Source organism: Chenopodium album, chromosome 10 (assembly GCF_948465745.1).
Source record: "Chenopodium album chromosome 10, dcCheAlbu1.1, whole genome shotgun sequence".
Taxonomy (NCBI): Eukaryota; Viridiplantae; Streptophyta; class Magnoliopsida; order Caryophyllales; family Amaranthaceae; genus Chenopodium; species Chenopodium album.
The window spans coordinates 35418419-35438887 of NC_137843.1; the positions used below are offsets into that span (position 1 = coordinate 35418419).

The following is a 20469-nucleotide window of genomic DNA, read 5'->3' on the forward strand; positions in this document are numbered from 1 at the left end:
CAAATTCGAACCAAAACCGGGTAATTTCGAGCAAAATCGAACAAAACCCCAAGTCAAATTTCGAGCAAATTTCGAACAATTTTGAGCAAATTCGTGCATATTCGTGTGGGTGTTCAAGTTTTTTAGGTCAAATTCGACCATAAAAATTTTGCGAATTTATCATTCAACTTTCTCTGCGCAAGCCTCTCGGGAAAAGGAACCGGCTCATCTAGATTCCCAGTCTCATTAGGAATTGAGGTTGTTTTCTCATCATTGTGCTTCTTCTTCTCTATATTCTCTTCTTTCCCAACGCCTTTGTCTTCTTCAACTCTCTTCTCCACCCTCACACTTTCTTGATATTCTCCCTCTTTAGGCTCTTCTAGGATGTGCCCGATCTAAATGTAATTGCCTTCCAAGAATCGGGTTTCAAGTTGTGAGAGGGGCTTGGTTGTGGTTGCCCGGGTAAGGTAGAAGTTGAGTTGAAAGGTATTGTCTCGGCCAATTGAGCTAATTGTGAATCAACCATATTGTTATGTGATTTGACTTCTTGCATTTGTTGATGAGTGGCTTGGAGTTGTTGGAGAATTTGGGTTTGTGTGGAATCGGATTGAGATGCTTGATCTTGACTCCTTTGAGACCCTTGATTTTTATTATTGTATTGGTTTTGGTTGTTGTATTGGTTGTTTCTTGGGTAGTTACCCTTTGGGTTTTGGTTTTAAGGTGGAGATGGGTTTTGATATTGCGGGTTGGAATTGTATGATGGTTGGGCTTGTTGCCCCCATTGTTGAGGTTGAGGTGCAAATTCGGGTGGTGGTTGTCTCCAAGCTAATCCTCCACCACTTCCCCTAAATCCATCTTGCCTTGAGTTGTAAGCCGCAACATGTTCGGGGCTTAAGCCTCCACAATAAGATGCATCGTGGTTTGTACCACCACAATTTTGACATGAGAAGGAATTGAATTGAGAGGAGCTTGCCCCACTATTAACACTTGTGTTCAACTTTGCAAGCCCCTTGGTCAAAACCTCTATTTGATGTTGCAATTGATGAACCTTCTCTAATTCATACATCCCATTTTTCTTCGGTGCACTCCTCCTTTTACCACCCCAAGAGTAGTTCTTTGCCACTTCTTCGATCGTTGCCTCAACTTGGTTTTGGGGGATCTTGATCAATTGTCCACCCGCCCCCGCATCCAAGTTAGCTCTAGACATGGGTTCTAATCCATCATAGAAGAATCGCATGAGCAAGCTTTGATTCTATTCATGGTGAGGACAGGCTTGTACCAACTACTTGAATCTTTCCCAAGCTTCACTAAGACTCTCATCCGTTTCTTGTTCAAATGATGCAATCTTCTTTCTCATCTCTGCGGTCTTTTCCTCGGAAATGAATCTCTTCAAAAACGTCATGACTATCTCTCTCCATGTTGTTAGAGAATTTGGCCTCACTTGCTTGAGCCACTTCTTAGCCCTACCCGAAAGAGATTGGCGAAATAGATGCATTCGGATGTACTCTTGAGAAACTCGATTAGTTTGAATCATGGCACATAGCTCGAGAAATCTATCAAGGTGCTCAATGGGATCTTCACTTGGAGAACCCGAAAATTGCTCCCCTTATGCCATCCTTATGTATTGGGGATGAATGGTAAAGTTGGTTTCCATGACGAGAAGCAAGATCCCTCCCGTGAGCTCATAATCCTCCGGATTTCCAAACTCACAAAAAAAAACTTCATCCTCATCTTCCGCCATTGTCTCACTTTAAGCACTTGATGTACAGGAGTCACTCCCACTATCAACAATAGAACCAAGACCTCTTCCCTCTTCTCGATAAAGCCTACAGACTTGTCTCAATGTTCGGTCGCTCTTGTGGTCAATGTTATGTGTGGGAGGACCTTGAGATGTCCTAAGCATCCACCAAAGCTAAGAGAACAATTAGCAATGACAAGAAGGATAAAGAGAACAAAACAAAGAAAGAAAGGCAAATAAAATGACTCTAACAATAGCAAAAATACATGCAAAACAAGCCGCTTCCCAGCAACGGCGCCAAAATTTGGTCGCGGGTTAGTAGGTCGTTGGGACTACTACCCTAATCAAATTATGAATTTATAAACACTTTACTACCCTAATACAAATATAGGGGTAAGCAAAGGATCGGACCCAAAGGAAGCACACGAGTTTATACACCAAATCCACTAATGTAAGAGTAAATGAGAGAATATTTTTCTTAGTTTTCTTGATTAAGTAAACTAAAGCAATTAAGAAAGGAAGACAAAAAGTATTAACCAAAGATAAACAAAAGCTAGGGGTATGGGGGTGTCAAACATGATCGAACATAGATGAACAATGATGATTATCATGAATAGCATGCCATAGAATGCTAAGTTCTACTCAAACAACTCACTTTCATGCAATTGCTTAAGCAAATCAATGAGATAAGTCTTGTTCTAATCGAATCATTCTCATACATCCAATTAGTCACTAATTATAGCAAGAGATTAAGAGTTCACAATACATAAAAATCTACTTAGATAATTCATTTTCATGCAATCATCAAAGTAAAGGTGATCTTAGTCTAATCCAAATCATTCTCATGCATTTAGATTAGGGAACATCAAATAATGTGCTACTAATAATCTCAAGCTATTAAAAATCATATCTTTCATCAATTTATGGCATGATTTCAATAAAGTCATCATCAATCATCAACATTAACACATGTTTTCCACCCCCTTCCCCTAGATAAAAAAACTTAGCCTAACAAAGGGAAACTAACCATTATAGCAAAACCAAATAAGGATTCAATAAACACAAAACTAAACGTGATTGAAAAACTAATAAAAACAATACCAACAAGTTCAACTTAAGAGATAGATAAAATAAGCAATAACAAAGAAAATAAATCAAACTAAAAGAAAGGATAAGAGGATACTAAAGACGGACTTGATTAAAGATGAAAGCTTGAAACTTTTGCATTGAAATAACCTTGAATAAAATCTTTAATAAAATGAAGAAAACTTGAATAATAAGCTACTTTCACTCTCTAGATTAGGGTTAAAATCTGAAATAATCCTCTCATTACATCCATAAGGGTATTTATACCCCCCTCATTCCCTTAAATTAAGTCTAGAAAAAGAAATAAAAGAGTACGGAATACCAAGTGGAGCGGCCGCTCCATCGGGGGGAGCAGGCGCTCTACAGGGTCAAAACATAATCAACGACCCAGGGGAGCGGGCGCTCCTACGGATGAGAGCGACCGCTCCAGCAGTCTGATCCGAAGCTTCAAAGTTTCTTCATTCTTGACTCTTCATCTCTTCCAAGCCATTCTAAAGCATCCCAAAGCATAAGCAAAGTCTCGGGAAAGGTAATGTACGCCTTTCATTTAACCTGCTCAAATACTCATACACAACATAAGCATTGAAACGGAGGAAAGAGATAAAGAAAGAAGAAAAAAGGGAGGAAACATTAGGAAAGACAAAACATCACAAAAACGAGGATAAAGTGCTTTGAAAAGGCTCAAACAAGCGCAAATGAGGGAGAATTCTTAGTGAAAAAAGGATAAAAGAGTGGCATAAATGCCACTCATCATCCACCCGGTGATAACTCCTATGCACAACCCTCTTCTTCTAGGACTAACTTGGAGGAAATCATTGAGAACCAAACCAAGTTGTTGAACACTTACATGGCGGAAAGTGATAAGAAATTTAATGAGATGATGACTTATAATAAGATGCTTGAAAACCGAATTTCTCAACTTGCCAATGCTTTGAAAGACCAACCAAGCCTTCTTCTTTACCCTCTCAAGGCTTAGACCCTAAGAGACCTGCTAATGCCATTGTTACAAGGAGTGGTAAAGTACTTGATGAGAGTTTGCCTAGCAAGAGTAAGGCTAAGGAAGTTACTAAGGAGGTTTTGGTTAAGGATGAGAGAGATGGTGCATCTTTGAGTGAGGTAGTGGTAGAGATTCCTAGGGAGGTGAAAGAAGAGAAAGAAGTTATGAAACCCAAGCTTCCCTATCCACAAAGATTCATGAGACATAAGTTGGATGAACAATTTGGAAGATTTATTGAGATGCTCAAACAACTTCATCTTTCTCTACCATTTACTGATGTCATAACCCAAATGCCAAATTATGTAAAATTCCTTAAAGACATTTTGAGTGGACTGAGAGCTCGTGATGTTGTGGAGACGGTCAACTTGACCGAGAATTATAGTGAAATCATAATGAGTAAGATGCCACCTAAGTTAAATTTCTTCTATTTACCAAAAAAAAAAAAAAAAAAAAAGATGCCACCTAATTTAAAAGACCCCAGAAATTTTTCAATCCCTTGTGCTATCTATAAGATGTAAATTGATAATGCATAATGTGACTTAGTAGTTAGTGTTAGCCTTATGCCATATTCGGTCTCTCAAAGACTTAAACTAGGAGAACTTTTGCCTACCAACATTACCTTGCAATTAGCTGATAGATCAATCAAGTTTTTAAAGGGTAAGGTAGAAGATGTTCCTTTGATGGTAGGAAAATTTGTGATTCCGGTGGATTTTGTGGTTCATGAAATGAATGAGGATGCTAGCATTTCTATCATACTTGGTAGACCTTTTCTTGCTACCTCGGGTGCCATGATTGATGTTAAGAGTGCTAAAATTTCACTTAAAGTAGGAGATGAGGTAATTGAATTTGACTTGAATGAAAGCATAAAGTATCCATGTTCTTCCTTGGAAAATTGTATGATGATTGACTCTCTTGATCATGTTGCGTCTTCTATGCATGAGCAATTGCTCACCTCCAATGATGCTCTTGAGAATGTCTTGTTGAATAAGGAAAAGATAGGTGTTCATGATAAGGAAATGGTATTGTATGAGGATTTGCTAAATGGAAGCATGGAAGACATGGATGAGAAAATGTGCATTAAAATCATTACCTAAGAAGCATTACAAGTTGCTACAACAAAGGAAGGTAAAGGTGTTCCTATAGTTGAACTTAAACCTCTTCCATCACACCTTAGGTATGAATTCTTAGGTCCTAACTCAACTTTTCCCGTGATTGTTAGTTCCTTCATGAGTGAGAGCCAAGCTCAAGAGTTGTGTGGTGTGTTAAAAAAGCACCAAGGTGCTTTAAGCTATACCATTGATGACCTCAAGGGTATAAGCCCCGCTTTATGTATGCACCATATCACTCTTGAGGATGGCGCCTCACCTAGCATTGAGAGACAACGAAAGCTTCACCCTCAAATGGGGGAAGTAGTCAACAAGGAAATCACTAATCTATTGGATGCGGGAATCATATTCCCCATCTCTAGCTCAAGGTGGATTTCCCTTGTCCACGTTGTCCCGAAGAAAGGAGGAATGACCGTTGTAGGGAATGAGAGAGGTGAGCTCATTACTACAAGAACGGTCACGGGATGGCGAATGTACATAGACTATCGACGTCTAAACACATCCACCAAAAAGGATCATTTCCCCCTTCCCTTCATTGAACAAATGCTTGAAAGACTAAAAAGGCATAAGTATTATTGTTTCCTTGATGACTATTTCAATTTCTTCTAAACTCATATTCACCCGGACGACCAAGAGAAAAATACCTTTACTTGCCCATATGAAACCTTTACTTATAAGAGAATGTCATTTGGGCTTTGCAACGCCCTCGCTACATTCTAATGGTGTACGATGAGCATATTTGGAGATATGTTGGAAGAGGAAATGGAAGTGTTCATGGATGATTTTTCAGTGGGTGGTGTTTCATTTAAAACTTGTCTTGAGAATCTTGAAAAGTGTTTAGCTCGATGTGAGAAAGTGAATCTAGTTTTGAATTGGGAGAAATGTCACTTTATGGTTAAGGAAGGCATTGTCCTTGGTCAAAAGATCTACCTTTGGACCAAGCGAAGATTGGAGGTATTGAAAAGCTACCACCTCCATTTAACGTGAAAGGTGTGAAATCTTTCTTGGGACATGCCGGTTTCTATAGGAGATTTATCAAGGACTTCTCTCTAATTGCTAAGCCTCTTACCGATCTTCTTCAAAAGGATGTTGAGTTTGTATTTGATGATAGATGCTTGGAAGTTTTTAACAAGTTGAAGAAAGCTTTGACTTCCACTCCTATTGTCCAAACCCCGAGATGGGATTTACATTTTGAGTTGATGTGCGATGCTAGAGACACGGCCATTGGAGGTGTGTTAGGTCTAAGGGTGGATAAGAAGCTCTATGTCATCTACTACATGTCAAAAACCCTTAATGGAGCTCAAAGGAATTACATAACAACGGAAAAGGAATTTTTTACAATTGTGTATGCTTTTGAAAAGTTTCGTTGTTACTTGTTGGGTTCTAAGACCATTGTCTTTACGGATCATGCGGCTCTCAAATATCTCTTTGCCAAAATGGAATCAAAGCCTAGATTGCTCCGTTGGGTGCTTGAACTTCAAACCTTTGATACAGAGGTTAGAGACAAGAAAGGAGCAGAAAATGTTGTGGCGGATCATCTTTCTCGCCTAGAGGACTTCCAAGTCCAAGATGATGGTTCTCCTGTTGAAGATAAAATGCTTGATTACTTCTTATATGCCATTGATGTGAAGGAGCTCCATTGGTTTGCCGATTTGGTCAATTTCCTTTCACATGGGGAGTTTCCACCTTCATTCTCTAAGAATCAACGAAAGAAACTTAAGAGAAAGGCTAGACACTATCTGTGAGATGATACAATCTTGTATAAGTAAGGAGTTGATGGCTTGTTAATGCGTTGTGTCCCAAACGAAGAGGTGCCAAATGTCTTGAAGATGTGCCACTCGTATCCTAGTGGTGGTCATATAGGAGTTTCCAAAACCGCTTCCAATATTCTCCAATGTGATTTATGGTGGCCACATCTCTTCAAGGGTACTTGGGGTTTCATCAAATCATGTGACCGATGTCAAAGAACCGAAAACATTTCAAAGAGGAATGAGATGCCTCAACAACCTATCCTTGAGTTGGAAGTTTTGGATGAGTGGGGAATTAATTTCATGGGACCGTTTCCTTCTTCTTTTGGGAACCAATACATTCTTGCGGTGGTAGATTATGTGTCGAAATTGGTTGAGTCCATTGCCTCCCCAATAAATGACCACAAGGTGGTGATGAAATTGTTCAAAAAGAGCATTTTCCCAAGATTTGGTGTTCCCAAGGCAGTGATAAGTGACAATGGTTCGCATTTTGTGCACAATGCCTTCAAAAGATGTTGGGAAAGCTTGGAGTTCATCAACGTTTTGGCCTTCCTTATCATCCTCAAACTAGTGGACAATTTTAGGTGTCCAACCATCAAATCAAGTTAATTCCTGAGAAGACGGCTGCTAAAAATACGAAAGATTGGTCGGACAAGCTTGATGACTCCTATCGGCACCACTCCATATCATCTTTTCTATGGCAAATTATGCCATCTTCCGGTGGAACTTGAGCACCGAGCTCTTTAGGCGATCAAGAAAATCAACTTTAGTTTAGCAACTGTGGGAGAACAAAGGTGGTTAGATCTTCATGAGCTAGAGGAACTTAGGCTTAATGCTTATGATTGTGCTAGCACCTACAAAGCTCGTTCTAAGGAAGCTCATGACAAGCTTATCGAGAAAAAGGTGTTGGTGAAAAAGTCCTCCTCTATGATTCCAAGATGAAAGTTATTCCACGGAAAACTCATGTCTAGATGGAGTGGTCCTTTCTTGGTTCAAGGTGTTTTTCCAAATGGTGTAGTGGAAGTTTCTTTGTTGGATTCATCATCTTCTTTCAAGGTCAACGGCCATCAGCTCAAGAAATATTTTGATGGTGCTTTTGTTGGCCTAGTTCATAAAATTATTCTTCACAAACCACCTTGATAGGTGGAGAACGTCGAGCTATGACGTTAAACAAGAGCTTCCCGGAAGGCAACCCGGTTTTCTAACCCTTTCTCTTATTTTTCTTCCGTTTAATTATTTTGTATTTTTGGTTTATTTCCTTAGTTTTTTTGTTTTCTTAATATTAGGTACATTGGGATTCATTGGATTTTGATTTCCAACAAATTTAGTGTCATTTGAAGGTTTGGAGAGTTTGGAGTTGAGTTAGAAGTGGAGAAGTGATTAATGAACAGGGATGCTCTCATGGACTTTGATCATGAACGAGTGCCTTTTATAATTTTTTGTGATATTTTGTTTGTCTTGCTCGTGGGCATCACTGGAGCTTGATGCTCGTGAGCGTCGATGAGCGCTCAGCCTCACCTCGTACTCACCCTGCACACACCCCACCCTTAGCCTCGCACGCACCCCTCTCAACGCCCACACACTCCCACCCCCTGCTGTGCGCGCACACGCGTGGGTCTGCGCGCACGCACAACAGGGGCAACACCTCCCCTCGTTTTTCCTCACAAACCCGCACAACCCCCCCGCCCCCTCACTCCCTTTCTTTCTCTCTCCCCGACTTCTCATTGTATCTTTCTTCCCTTATTCCTCTCTTTTCTCTTTCGAATTTACTTCACCTTAACATCAAATTAAGTGTTTCAATCCTTCACAAAAATTACAAAGATCAATTTTCATCTTACTCATTCGAATTTCCAGATTTTTGAAACAATATTTTCGAGTATTATTTGTGAAATTCGAATTTTGGGTTTTTCGAATTTGGTCTTGGTGCTAGCATTTGGGTGTTTTAATTGGCTTATTACCTTTAGTTCTTCCATTTTCAAGGGTTTTTATACTCTATTGAGGTATGATTTCTTCATTCCTATTCATCTTTTTCCTCATTTTGAAGCTTGAAACCCTAGGTTAGGCTTTAATGGTAGAACTCCATTGTTAGTTCTTTTTGCTAGTATTTTGTGCCATATGATGATATTTGATGTTACTTTGAAGCTTTTTCATGTTGAAATTGTTTAATTTGCTTGAACTCTTGACACCACCATTGTTGGTCATCTTTCTCTCTCATGGGTATTGTTCATAGTAGCATTGTTTCTTTGTATATTCACTATTTTGGTCAATTTTGCTTATGATGTTCATAAATTTGTGCTTCTATGATTAACTTTTGCCATTGAAATTTGTATTGGTATCTTCTTAGTTCTTATTGAATATTTCTATGTTGAACTATACTAGTCATGTCATTAGTTCTTTATGATAATTCTTGATTCATCTATTTTGGGGTCATTTTGTGCTTCAATTTCTTGAGCTATTTCATTGTGATACTTTGGTGATTGTATTACTTCCTATGCACTTGTGTGTGTTTGTCCCCAATTCATGATGAATCGCTTATGCTTGCCCTTATTCCTTGTAGATGGTTCCTTTGCGCCGCAAGAAAAGGGCTCGCACCAATATTAACACAACCCTATCACGACATGTTGTTCCTCCTCCTTCTGAGGTGGTTGAAACCTATGGTATTGAGTTTACAAAGGAAATACATTGGGAGAGATTTATAAATTGACAAAGAGGAAGCTTAAGTCTAGTCGTTTCTATGATCAAGCTACAACAACAATGTTAGGAATTAACGAGGATGTTTGGCTTCTTGCAAAGAATTTTTGGGGCTTTTAGAATTTTTGGATCTCAATGTGCCCACTTATGCCCAGTTGAATTTTGAATTTATCTCTTCTCTCGAGGTGATAAGAGTCAATAATGGTGATTCTTTGAGGACCTTATCATTCCAACTATTCAATAATGATCATCGTATCTTGGAGTCTCAATTTGGTGCTTACTTTAGATTTCCTACCTCCTTGGATGAAGATCATCTTGTGTACCCGGCTCATGGTAAGATGAATGATGACCATGAATACGACGAACTAAAATGATGGTTGTTTTGGCTGTTTTTATCCCTCGGGAGAGTTACGTCACCAAGACTGGTCCGGCGCGGTCTGTACCTGCAAAACACGGAGACTCTGGTTGGTAGGAGTTGTGCCTCCGATGATCAAGTTAGCACGTGTAGGAGAATGTAAAGTGAGATCTTCTCGGATTTCGAGATCTGGTGTTTTCTTTGATGAAAGAGAATGTAGGGTAGTGTAATAAAAGAACGTGCCCCCAAAATGGGAGAAATCTCCCTATTTATAGGGTCATGGGAATATGTGCCTATTAGGTCATTATGACCTAATGGGCTTCGCCATTTTGCGGCTTTCTTGGGAATTGGGCTTTGAAGGCCACAATTCTAGCTGATATCTGAGGCTGACACGTGCCAGCTGGTGAGTGGCCCATGTTGGACCTGTACAGGCTTGACACGTGTCCCTCTCTGATTGGGCCACGTGTCTATGGTATTTTTACCCTAAACATTTTCCCCTCACAGAGGTGACGTGGCAGGCCACGTTGCGCCTCACGCGTCACTCTGTGAGTGGTGAAAAGTAAAAAAGAGTGTTCACCTTCTGAGGTTAGATAAGGATGCCCCCGTTTTACCTCTCTATAAATAGGTTTTACGTACCCCTTCTCTCCCCATCTTTGACCTTTTTTCAAGTCTAGAGAGAGAAAGAGAGAACATTTCTAGAGAGAGAGACTCTGATACCGCCTGCAGTGATTTCTCTAACATCCGCCTGCTGTTTTAGCGCACTCACCCGGTTACCGTTTGAGGCTGCTTTCAGAGTTTTAGAGGTACACACAAAAAGGTAACCGCCTCTCCTCCCTTCCAGCTTTTTACATTTTTCCCGTTTGTATACAATCGTGTTCAAATAAAATGGACTCTCCATTGACACACACGACACTACCTAAGTAATTCAGCCGGTCTTCTAGTCGGCTGAGTATAGAGCCGGGGGTGCCTTTTCTGGACATTTGGACCTGAAAGGAATGGTGTCCTTCGAACAAGTGTATTATTCCGATAGGGGGTTCAGAATTATTAGAAAGCTAATTTTTTAGTGAGGTCAAGTGATCGAAATTCCTGGGTGGAGGCCGCTTCCGATCAGTAATATTAATGCATAATTAATATTACAGCTTAATCTTGACTGAACCATTTGGGTCACATCGAAGCAACTAACGAGCCGAAGCGACGAATTAATTAGGAATTAATTAATAAGTCGACTGAGTAATGATATTTAGTTGTCAGAAATTCGAGCTTGGAGCGTCGAAACTGAGCGTCGAAAAGTCGAGTCGAAAATAGTAAAAAGACGAGACGTGAAAATAATAATAAATCAACAATGACCAAAATACCCCTAGCATCGGAAAACCGAGTGCTAGGGGGGTGGCAAATGCTAGCAGCCCGCACCAAGTGCGGGGCTAGGATAACATACCGCAGCTAGCAGCCCGCGCTAGTGTGCGTGGCTGTGCTAGGATACGGCAGCTAAGCCGAGGCTGCCAGCAGCCCGCACATTTGGGTGCGTGGTGTGCTGGGCCGAAGCATCACAGCAACACTGTGGCAGCCCACAAGGGTGCCATGGGTGCCCAAGTGAGCTGCCACATGGCCGAAGCTAATGGGAGGGCTAGGAATAGAGGTGGTCGGTTATGGGAGTAAGAGTGGGGGGCAAGTTTGGTCTCCCCCTCCTGCAAATGGTCCTCACCTACTTTTCCTTATGGGCTTGCCACTTGTTGATTTATTATTAAGTTGATTATTAATTTTATTATAGCTTTAAAATAAAATGGGAAAATCAAATTCTCCTACATTGATGGGAGAGCTTTTCACACTCTTGCATTTCCCTATAAATACCTAACTTGGGGTATTGGGAAAAGCACTTGAGTAAGAGTTGGAAAAGGCATCACTATATGTGAAAACTTTTGAACTCAAGAGTTGAAAAAGGCATCACCATTGTGAAAACCTTTGAACACAATTACTCGGTTATTGGTCGGGCCTTGCTAACTCCAAGGCATTGGACCCTAGTCGGTGTTCGAGTTGTGGGTGGACTTCCGTTAGAGGTCGTCGTAATTTCGAGGCTAGCTTTCGAAGTAAGAGCCCCTCGAGGTCGGGCGAAGCACGCGTCAAAGGTATAACTATTATCTTAATCTTGTCATTAAGTTAATTATGTTTATGGTTTTATTTATTGCGAGTGTGGTCTTGTTTTTGGGTTTGTTTTCGCGGTGAGTCGGACTCACCAAACCCCAACAGCAGTATCAGAGCCTCGCTCGTTTATTTTTAAAATCATATTATTTTTTAAGGTGTTTTTATGGCTTAATTTTTCTGGTTTTAAGTTGCTAATTAGATTAGTAGCTCGGTTTATTAATTTTAATCCCGTATTAGAGCTGACTTCAGCTCCCGAACCCAGATTTCGACCCAAAACAAGTGAATTTTGGGTGGAAAAGGCGTTCTGAAAATGGTTTTGCCCTATTAGGGCTCTGTTTTTAGCAAAGAAATGAACACAAAGCACTTTTCGAGGGATTTTTCGTTTTGACGAAAAATTTTAAGTCTTTCTAACCTTGAAAATTAATTGGATATTTATGGTGGTTATGTAGTTGGTTCAATCCTTATTTTATATGCAATTTTAAACCTCTTTAGACATGATTACTTGGTAGTAATTTGTGTTTGAAAGCTTGGTCTTATTTTTCACATAATTGCAAATTAATTGCATTAAGTGTGAAATCTGTGTTCTTTGAGGCTTCTAAGTACTAAAGATTCAATCTTTAATTATGTTAAGTGATTGAAACTTTGAGTTACTAAATTTCATTAATTTTTTATTGAACTTTGTTGATTAAATAATTTTAAGTTGATTGGAATCATAAAGTTTGAAACTTGTTATAGGAATTTGTTTATCTTCATATTGGAAGATATAATTTTTCAAGGATTCACAAGCATTAAATTTGGAATCTTTATTGAACTTATGTTCATTTTTCCAACTCCCTTTTATTTTGTCAAAATCTCAAGATTAATTTAAATTAATTAAATTAATAGTGAGTAATTGCCCTCTTATTTTGGTTGCACCAAGTTAAACCACTTTTATTATAGAATGGTTCTTGGAATAATTTTTGGTTTTATGCACTTGGATGAATTTATTTGAGTTGGACTTGTTATATTTTCATTTTTCCTCAAAATTAATTAATTCTAAAATTAATTTAGAATTGGTTAAGAATGTCATACAAAATCGGGAATTTCTCCGAGGCATGAACACCAAAATCGAGGCCGAAGAAGCCCCGAACAAGCTCTCGGCCAGCCGGGCTGCTCACGCAGCCATGGGGCTACCAAGGCTGCTCAGGTGCCTCGACTTTGTGCTGCTGTGTGCGGGGAGGAGCTGCTATGTGCCCACCTTGGCGCACCATGGCAGCCAAGGCAGCCACAAGGTGCGGTAGCTGCTAGTTTCTGTGTGCGCACTGTGTGTGCGACCTCGTGGCTTGGCATGGGTAAGCCGTGTATGGTGCATGCTTTGAATGCGAGTGTATGCTTGGTGCTTTGGTGCAAAGGGGCAAGCAGTCGTGGCCTTGTGCCTAGCACCTAGTAACCCACAGTAAACGCTACTAGGCTCTACCTAGCTAGTGCTACGTGGGGTGGTGAAGGCACATGCGCTAAGCCGTATAGTACGGGGTTGCTAGATAACTTGACTTTCATATGGCACATATGTAGTGCGTGAGCCACTTGAGTACGGTTGGCTTCATGTTTGCTTATTTTACCGTTTTAATTATTTTATTAATTTAATTTGGTTTTAATTATTTTAATAATTTTGGAGGCTAGGCCTCGGTTCTTTGAGCGGCATTTGCAAAAATTTTATTTTAGCAAATAATTGGGTTTTACCGGCTTAATTAATTGGATTAATTAAGTTGGATGCGGAATTTGGTGGGAGCTTCAAATATTAATTGCGCTTATTTACATAATCGGTTAAAACAACTTTGACTAATTTTAATTAGGCGTGTTAATTGGATTAACCACCTAGATTAGTTACTAGTTATTTCGTGTTTATGCATTGTTACTTGTTTTATCGTTGTAAAATGCATGGGCCATTCACAAATAGTGAATGGATGAATGGAATGTATATTCTCTCACAAGTTTTATAAAATGGCAACTAGTGGGGCCCGATTAGGATAGAAAATACGGACTGTGATCTGTGATGTATTTTTGTAAATCTAAATACGGTTTGCGTACCGTTGAGTATTTTTGTACCTTAATATTTAGATTAGTCCTAATCGTAGATACTAGTAGTTGCATAATTTTGGTCAAGTCTTGAAGATGGAGGTTCTTAGATGACAAAGGCATAAAGTTGCAAAAGAAGACCTTTTGAAGACTTGAAAAATTCAAGGGGTCATGCTAGTTGCCAATATGCATCAAAATGTTAATGCTTTACATATTTATGATCATTTATATATGAATTATATGTTGAATGCATGTTTAGGATTTCAAATGTTGTGATGATTAGTTAAGTTCACTTAAATCAACCAACATAGAAACCCTAGGTCCCTAAAATATTGAGTGAAATTGCCATTCCCAAACAACACTTATCGACCTATTGAGAGTAGTGATGGGCTACGCCAAAGCGAGGCATCACTATTACTCCCTAGACTCATAAGGCAAACCGGGTTTTGGTTGTACTCAACGATATGAGTGATGGAGTCCTAACCTATCGTGGCAAAGTGAATAAATTGTTAAGAGAGCATTAGATGCGACGATTTATTCAACCAAGAGTGGCATAGAGCCATTAGCAAAGCGTTGCTTACCTTGGGAGATTGAGTGCTAAGACAAGCCAAAGCATGTTTAGCCACTCTTTGTTTCCTTGGATCTTGGAATCGACTTATTTTTACAAAAGTAGGGAAAGTTTTATGTGTAAATAAGACGTTAAATAAGTTTGAAATATGCATGAATTAAAATTCAATCTTATTTTGGTATCATGAATGGTTTTTCATTAAAATTCTTTCAATTGTAGAATCATGTCTTCAAGTAACTCAAACAACCGGTTTTCATTACGCTCAATTCTCGACAAGGAGAAGTTGAGTGGGCCAAACTTTCTTGATTGGCAAAGAAATTTGCGAATTGTTCTCATGCAAGAGCAAAAGGAATATGTCCTTGATGAGGAAATGCCCGACGCTCCTAATGAGGAGGTGACTCAGGCTGCCCTAAACCGATGGCAAAGTGCCAATCGGGATGTCAAATGTATCATTTCGGCCACAATGTCTCTCGAGCTTCAATAGACTTTCTTTGAGAAGGAGACAACTTTTGAGATAATTTTGGAAGTGCAGAATATGTTCCAAGAGCAGGCCCGAACTGAGAGGTTTAAAACCCACAGACAGATCCTTGAGAGTAAGCTTAAGAAAGGAGAGTCAGTCAGCCCATATGTACTCAAAATGATAGGATTATTTGAGAACATGGGAAGGCTTGATGCAGGGTATTCCACCGAGATGGCAATTGACATCATTCTCTACTCGCTACACAAAGGCTATGATCAGTTCAAGATGAACTATAATATGCACAGCATGGAGAAAACCCTAACTGAGCTTCATGGTATGTTGAAGCAAGCCGAGCAAACGCTCAAGGATGAGGGAACACATGATATGCTCATGGTTAAAAAGGGCAAGCTGTTCAAGGGCACGGGCAAAAATAAGAATGGCTTTAAGGGGAAAGGTAAGAAAAACTTTCCGCCTAAGCCGAAAGCTACCAAGGACAACAAGGAAAAGAAGGTAGCATCTTCTAAATCTGATTCCGAATGCTTTTATTGTAAGAAGAAGGGACATTAGAAGAGAGATTGCCTCAAATTTAAGGAAGATAAGAAGAACGAAACCGTTGCTTCTGAATCAGGTATATTCGTTATAGACTTAAACTTCACTAGCTTAACATCATGGGTATTAGATACCGGATGTGGCTTACACCTTTGTTCCAATTCTCAAGGGGTCAAAGGAACGTTAGGAAGCTAGAGAAGGGACAGGTTGAACTCCGGGTCGGCAATGGAGCCATAATTACAGTCGTAGCCGTAGGAGCTCTCAGTTTGTCTTTGCCCTCTGGGCTTGTTTTGGAACTTGATAGTTGTTACTACGCCAAAGGTTTTGAATTTCAAGTAAAAGACAATGAATGTTCGTTTTATCTCGATAATTTTTTATATGGTATTGCACATTTTTAAAATGGTCTTTATGTGCTTTCTTTAGACAAAAAAGTTTATAACGTGAATAATACTACCAAAAGACCTAGGACCATGGAATTAAATCAAACTTACTTGTGGCATTGTCGTCTTGGCCACATTAACATCAAACGCATCAAGAAGCTTCTACAAGAAGGCGTTCTTGACTCTTTCTATTTAGAATCTTTTGAGAGCTGCGAAGGATGTTTATTAGGAAAGATGATAAAGCATCCATTGTCCAAGTTGGGAGAAAGAGCAGGTGACTTATTGGGTCTAATACATACCGATGTATGTTGACCAATGAGCTCCACCACAAGAAATGGACATCAATATTTTATCACCTTCATAGACGACTATAGTAGATATGGCTATGTCTACCTCATGTCGCATAAATCTAAATCATTTGAAAAGTTCAAAGAATTTCTAAGTGAAGTTGAAAATCAGCTTGGCAAGAAAATCAAAGCCCTTCGATCGGATCGAGGTGGTGAATAGTTGAGCCAAGAATTCTATGACCATCTGAAAGATCATGGGATACTTTCAGAACTGACACCTCCTGGAAGTCCACAGTGGAACGGAGTATCCGAAAAGAGAAATCGAACCTTGTTAGACATGGTGCGATCAACCATGGGTCTTAGTGATCTTCCTTTCTCTTTCTGGGGACACGCACTTCTAACTGCGGCACTAACACTGAACCATGCACCATCAAAAGCTGTAGAAAAGACTCCATACGAGTTATGGACGAAGAAACCTCCTAGGTTGTGTTTTCTAAAGATATGGGGATGCGAAGCATATGTCAAGAAATTGATTTCTGACAAACTTCATCCCAAATCTGATAAGGTTTACTTTCTGGGCTACCCAAAAGAAACCAAAGGGTATTACTTCTACGAAAATTCGGAGAACAAAGTGTTTGTTGCTTGCGATGGTGTCTTTTTGGAGAAGGAGCACCTTTCAAAAATGACAAGTGGGAGGAAAATCGAACTCGACGAAGTTCGTGAGGATGAGCAATAAAATCAGAATGACAGTCAAAGTGCTCAAACAGCATCTGTTGACGAAGGTCAAAGTGATCAAAATACGCAAAGTCGAACCAATAATGCAAATGCTCTGTCCATTATCCTACGTAGGACTTAGAGGCCGAGATCTCTAACTGATAGATATCTTGGTTTAGTATTAACCGAGAATCAGGACATCCTGATCATGGATGGAGATGAACCGGTAACCAACAAGCAAGCTATGGCAAGCACCGACTCTGCTAAATGGTAAGAGGCCATGAGATCAGAAATGGATTCCATGTTTGAAAATCAAGTCTAGGACTTGGTTGACTTACCCGAAGGTTACACACCTATTGGATGTAAGTGGATTTTCAAGTTGAAAACCGACAAAGATGGAAATGTATTCATTTACAAAGCTAGATTGGTAGAAAAAGGTTATAGACAAGTTCATGGTATTTATTACGATGAAACCTTATCTCCAGTCGCAATGCTTAAACCCCGTTTTGATCCTCCTAGCGATTGCTGCATATTACTGATGAGTGACATTTATGGCGCTCATTTGGTCCCTTTTTGGTTGAATTTCATTCCATTTTATTATTCCTTTCTTTAGTTTTCCTTAGTTTTATTCTTGTTTTCTTCATTTTATGCTTTTTGTGGTTAGTATTCTCTATTTTGTGCATTTTCTAGTTTATTTATTATTTTTCCCTTTTATTTGCTTTTTCTCCTTCGTTTGTAGGTTGTGATTGATTGTCCAATAAATCCCGAGCTTCCTCTCCATGGTCTTTCATCGTTTTTCACGCCTAATGCTTATGAAAAGAGTTTCAAGTCAAAGGGGGATCCAAGAAGCATGCTTCAAGGCCTTGTTTATGCTCTTTTCATGGCTTATATTCTTCAAGAATTCCAAGAAAGTTGCTGCCTACCTTGTCCTCCATCACCATCATCTAGGATGTGTGCACCACATGAGCTAGGACGAAGAAGAAGAAAGGAGGCTGCCAGTTTTGTGCGGGCGCACACGGGGTGTGTGCGGCCGCACATATGTCGTGTGCGGCCGCACATGGGGTGTGTGCGGCCGCACCTTTCTGGGTGTGTCCCGTGCACCCTTCTCTCTCTCCTCCGAGCGCCCGCACCGGCGTGGGTCTATTCTTGGGCGTCAAAACCGACCTTCTCCTTTGTATATATAGCTATTTCCTTAGAAAGAAGTTTAATAATAGAATTAGATCATATTCTTAGCATAGTTGAGAGCTTCTCTCTCTAGATTTAGGGGTTAGTTTTAGGAGTAGATTTTAGAGAGAGAAAGTGAAGAATTTCAATGGTGATTGAGAGATTGAAGATCTAATGGTGACAATTGTATTGGAGATCTACTCTATTATCAATGATCATTTCTAAACTCTATCTCATTTATTGTTTTGTTTAGTATTCATGTTTAGATTGTTGATTTTGATTGGATTTTGATGATTTGATGATTGATGTTTGATTAGAGTTATTGTTCTTCTTTGATTATTGATTCTTGATTGTTGATTACTTTAGTTGTTTGTTGAATTGATGATGTTTCTAGAGTAGTTGTTTGGTTAGGGATTTGGTGAAGCTTGTATTATGTAATGGATTGATGTAGATTGGGGATTTTGATGGAGTTGATGATGTGATTAAATTGGTTAATTGATTATGTGCATGTGTGTGTTTGATTTAGGCTTGATCACCCTAGTTATTCACACTAGATTGCATTATAAGTTCACATTGATACGGACCATTGATTTGTGGCTTGCATTTACACGATTGAGGTGTCTTGTGATGTTTCCTAGCTAGAGTTTATCGTAGTTGACGCTATTTAGACCTCTAGGAGAATAGCTTGATATGCTCTTTTGGTTGCATAATTGATCTTCCCTCACATTGCTTGACTTAGTCAACTTCCTAAACCAATTTTCATTGTTCATTGCAATTATAAGTGAATCCTAATCCCTAGCATTTTATTTGTTTGGTTTCTTTGTCTTAGTAGTTGTTAGTGTCCTCTTTTACCCCTCGTCTTCGACCTAGCTTAGGCACATAATTGGAAGCACTTAGACATTACCGTTCCTTTGGGTTCGACTCTTAACTTACCTCTATACTTGTATTTAGGTTTGTTGAGTGTTTATAAATTTTGTTTGGCTTAGGAGGATTAGTCCAACGACCTAATTTTCCCACGTCAAAATGGCGCCGTTGCCGGGGAACAGTGTCTATGTTTGAGTGTTTTTGATTGCTTGAGTCTAGGTCTTAGTGTATACTTTTCATTGTGGTGGGTTCATACTTGTGCTAAAATTTGAAGTAAGTTTGAACTTGGTGGGTTCATTGTGGTGCTCTCATTATTTTGGAATGTTGAACACACTGTCAACATGTTTTAAAACTGCCATATTTAGTGGGTTCAATAATCCCGGGATGATATTGGACAATGAGCCCATAGTAGAACGCACCAAGAATAATTTCAAAGAAGGAAGCCAAGCAGGCGCGGGCGAGCCAGGCAGGGGCGCGGCCGCGCACGACACTGGCACGGTCGCGCAGCCACGTCGCTCGGCCGCACACCTGGGCAACGCCGAGTCTCTATTTCTTTTCTTTCTTCTTTCTTTCCCTCATTTCCCCTCAACCTCATTCTTGCACGCACGACCCTCATTCTCACTCTAATGAAATCGAAACCCTAACTCTTGAATCCAAATCCCTTAAATCCAAATCTTACAGTTTAAGTGATTAGTTGCTTGTTTAGTGTATAGTTCCTTTAGTTTTCTTTGCTTATTCTTACTTTTTGGTAGTTTAACTTTATTTTTGCTTTGTAGTTTCTTTTTATTTATTTTTGCTTTCTTTTATTTTGTTTTGAAGTTACTAACCGTTTTCTTTGTTTATAGCTCTATTTTTTTTTTCTTTTCTCTTGGCTTTGATGATGATGCTATTGATTCTTGGAGCTTAATGAAGGTGAATGATCTTTCGCCTTATTTTTATTAGCATTTCTTGGAAAACCAGTGAGATCCTTCTTATTTTCTTTCTTTTATTTCATTACTTTTCTTGGATGCATAGATTAGGAATAGATTTTGGAGAAGTTTAACGGTTCGAGGATGTATGCTTGTAATCGACGTAGGGAAAAGTAGGTCGTTTTCTACCCTTTCCTAATGTCAAACTAAATTTATAAACACTTGACCAACCTAATAAGAGTATATGGTAAGTCAAGGGTCGAACCCAAAGGAATGAGTAGGTGCAAGCTATAGCCTAGGTCAAGCTACTTCAAAGATTGTAAAAAGATATGGTTGGTAACTAAAGTATCGAGAAATTCAATATACTAAACACTAGGGATATAGGTTCCACATGCAAGCTCAATGATTATGCTAATTGAAGGATCACTCAATCAATTCAAACATTACAAAGGACAAACAATAGTTGCAACCAAAGGAATTCAAGAGCTATCTCCTATAAGCCAAGCTAGGGTTCACTATGAATGGCTAACTAGGAAAATCACAATCAAATTCAATAAATTAAAGCAATTCTCAAATCAAGGGTTCATGTCATTGAAATTTGCAATGCAATCTAGATTAATCTTATAGGTTGATCACTCCTAGTCTAATTAATCACATGCATAACTATGTCAACCAATTTAA

The 20469-nt window shown here is 39.3% G+C and overlaps 1 non-coding gene across 1 annotated transcript; it reads left to right on the plus strand.

Moving 5' to 3' along the window:
• The first annotated feature begins 1233 nt into the window (after positions 1-1233).
• LOC145565796 (small nucleolar RNA R71) lies at positions 1234-1338 on the plus strand. Its single transcript, XR_014095173.1, has one exon. It is a non-coding gene; the product is annotated as a small nucleolar RNA R71 (small nucleolar RNA).
• Positions 1339-20469: the final 19131 nt, after the last annotated feature.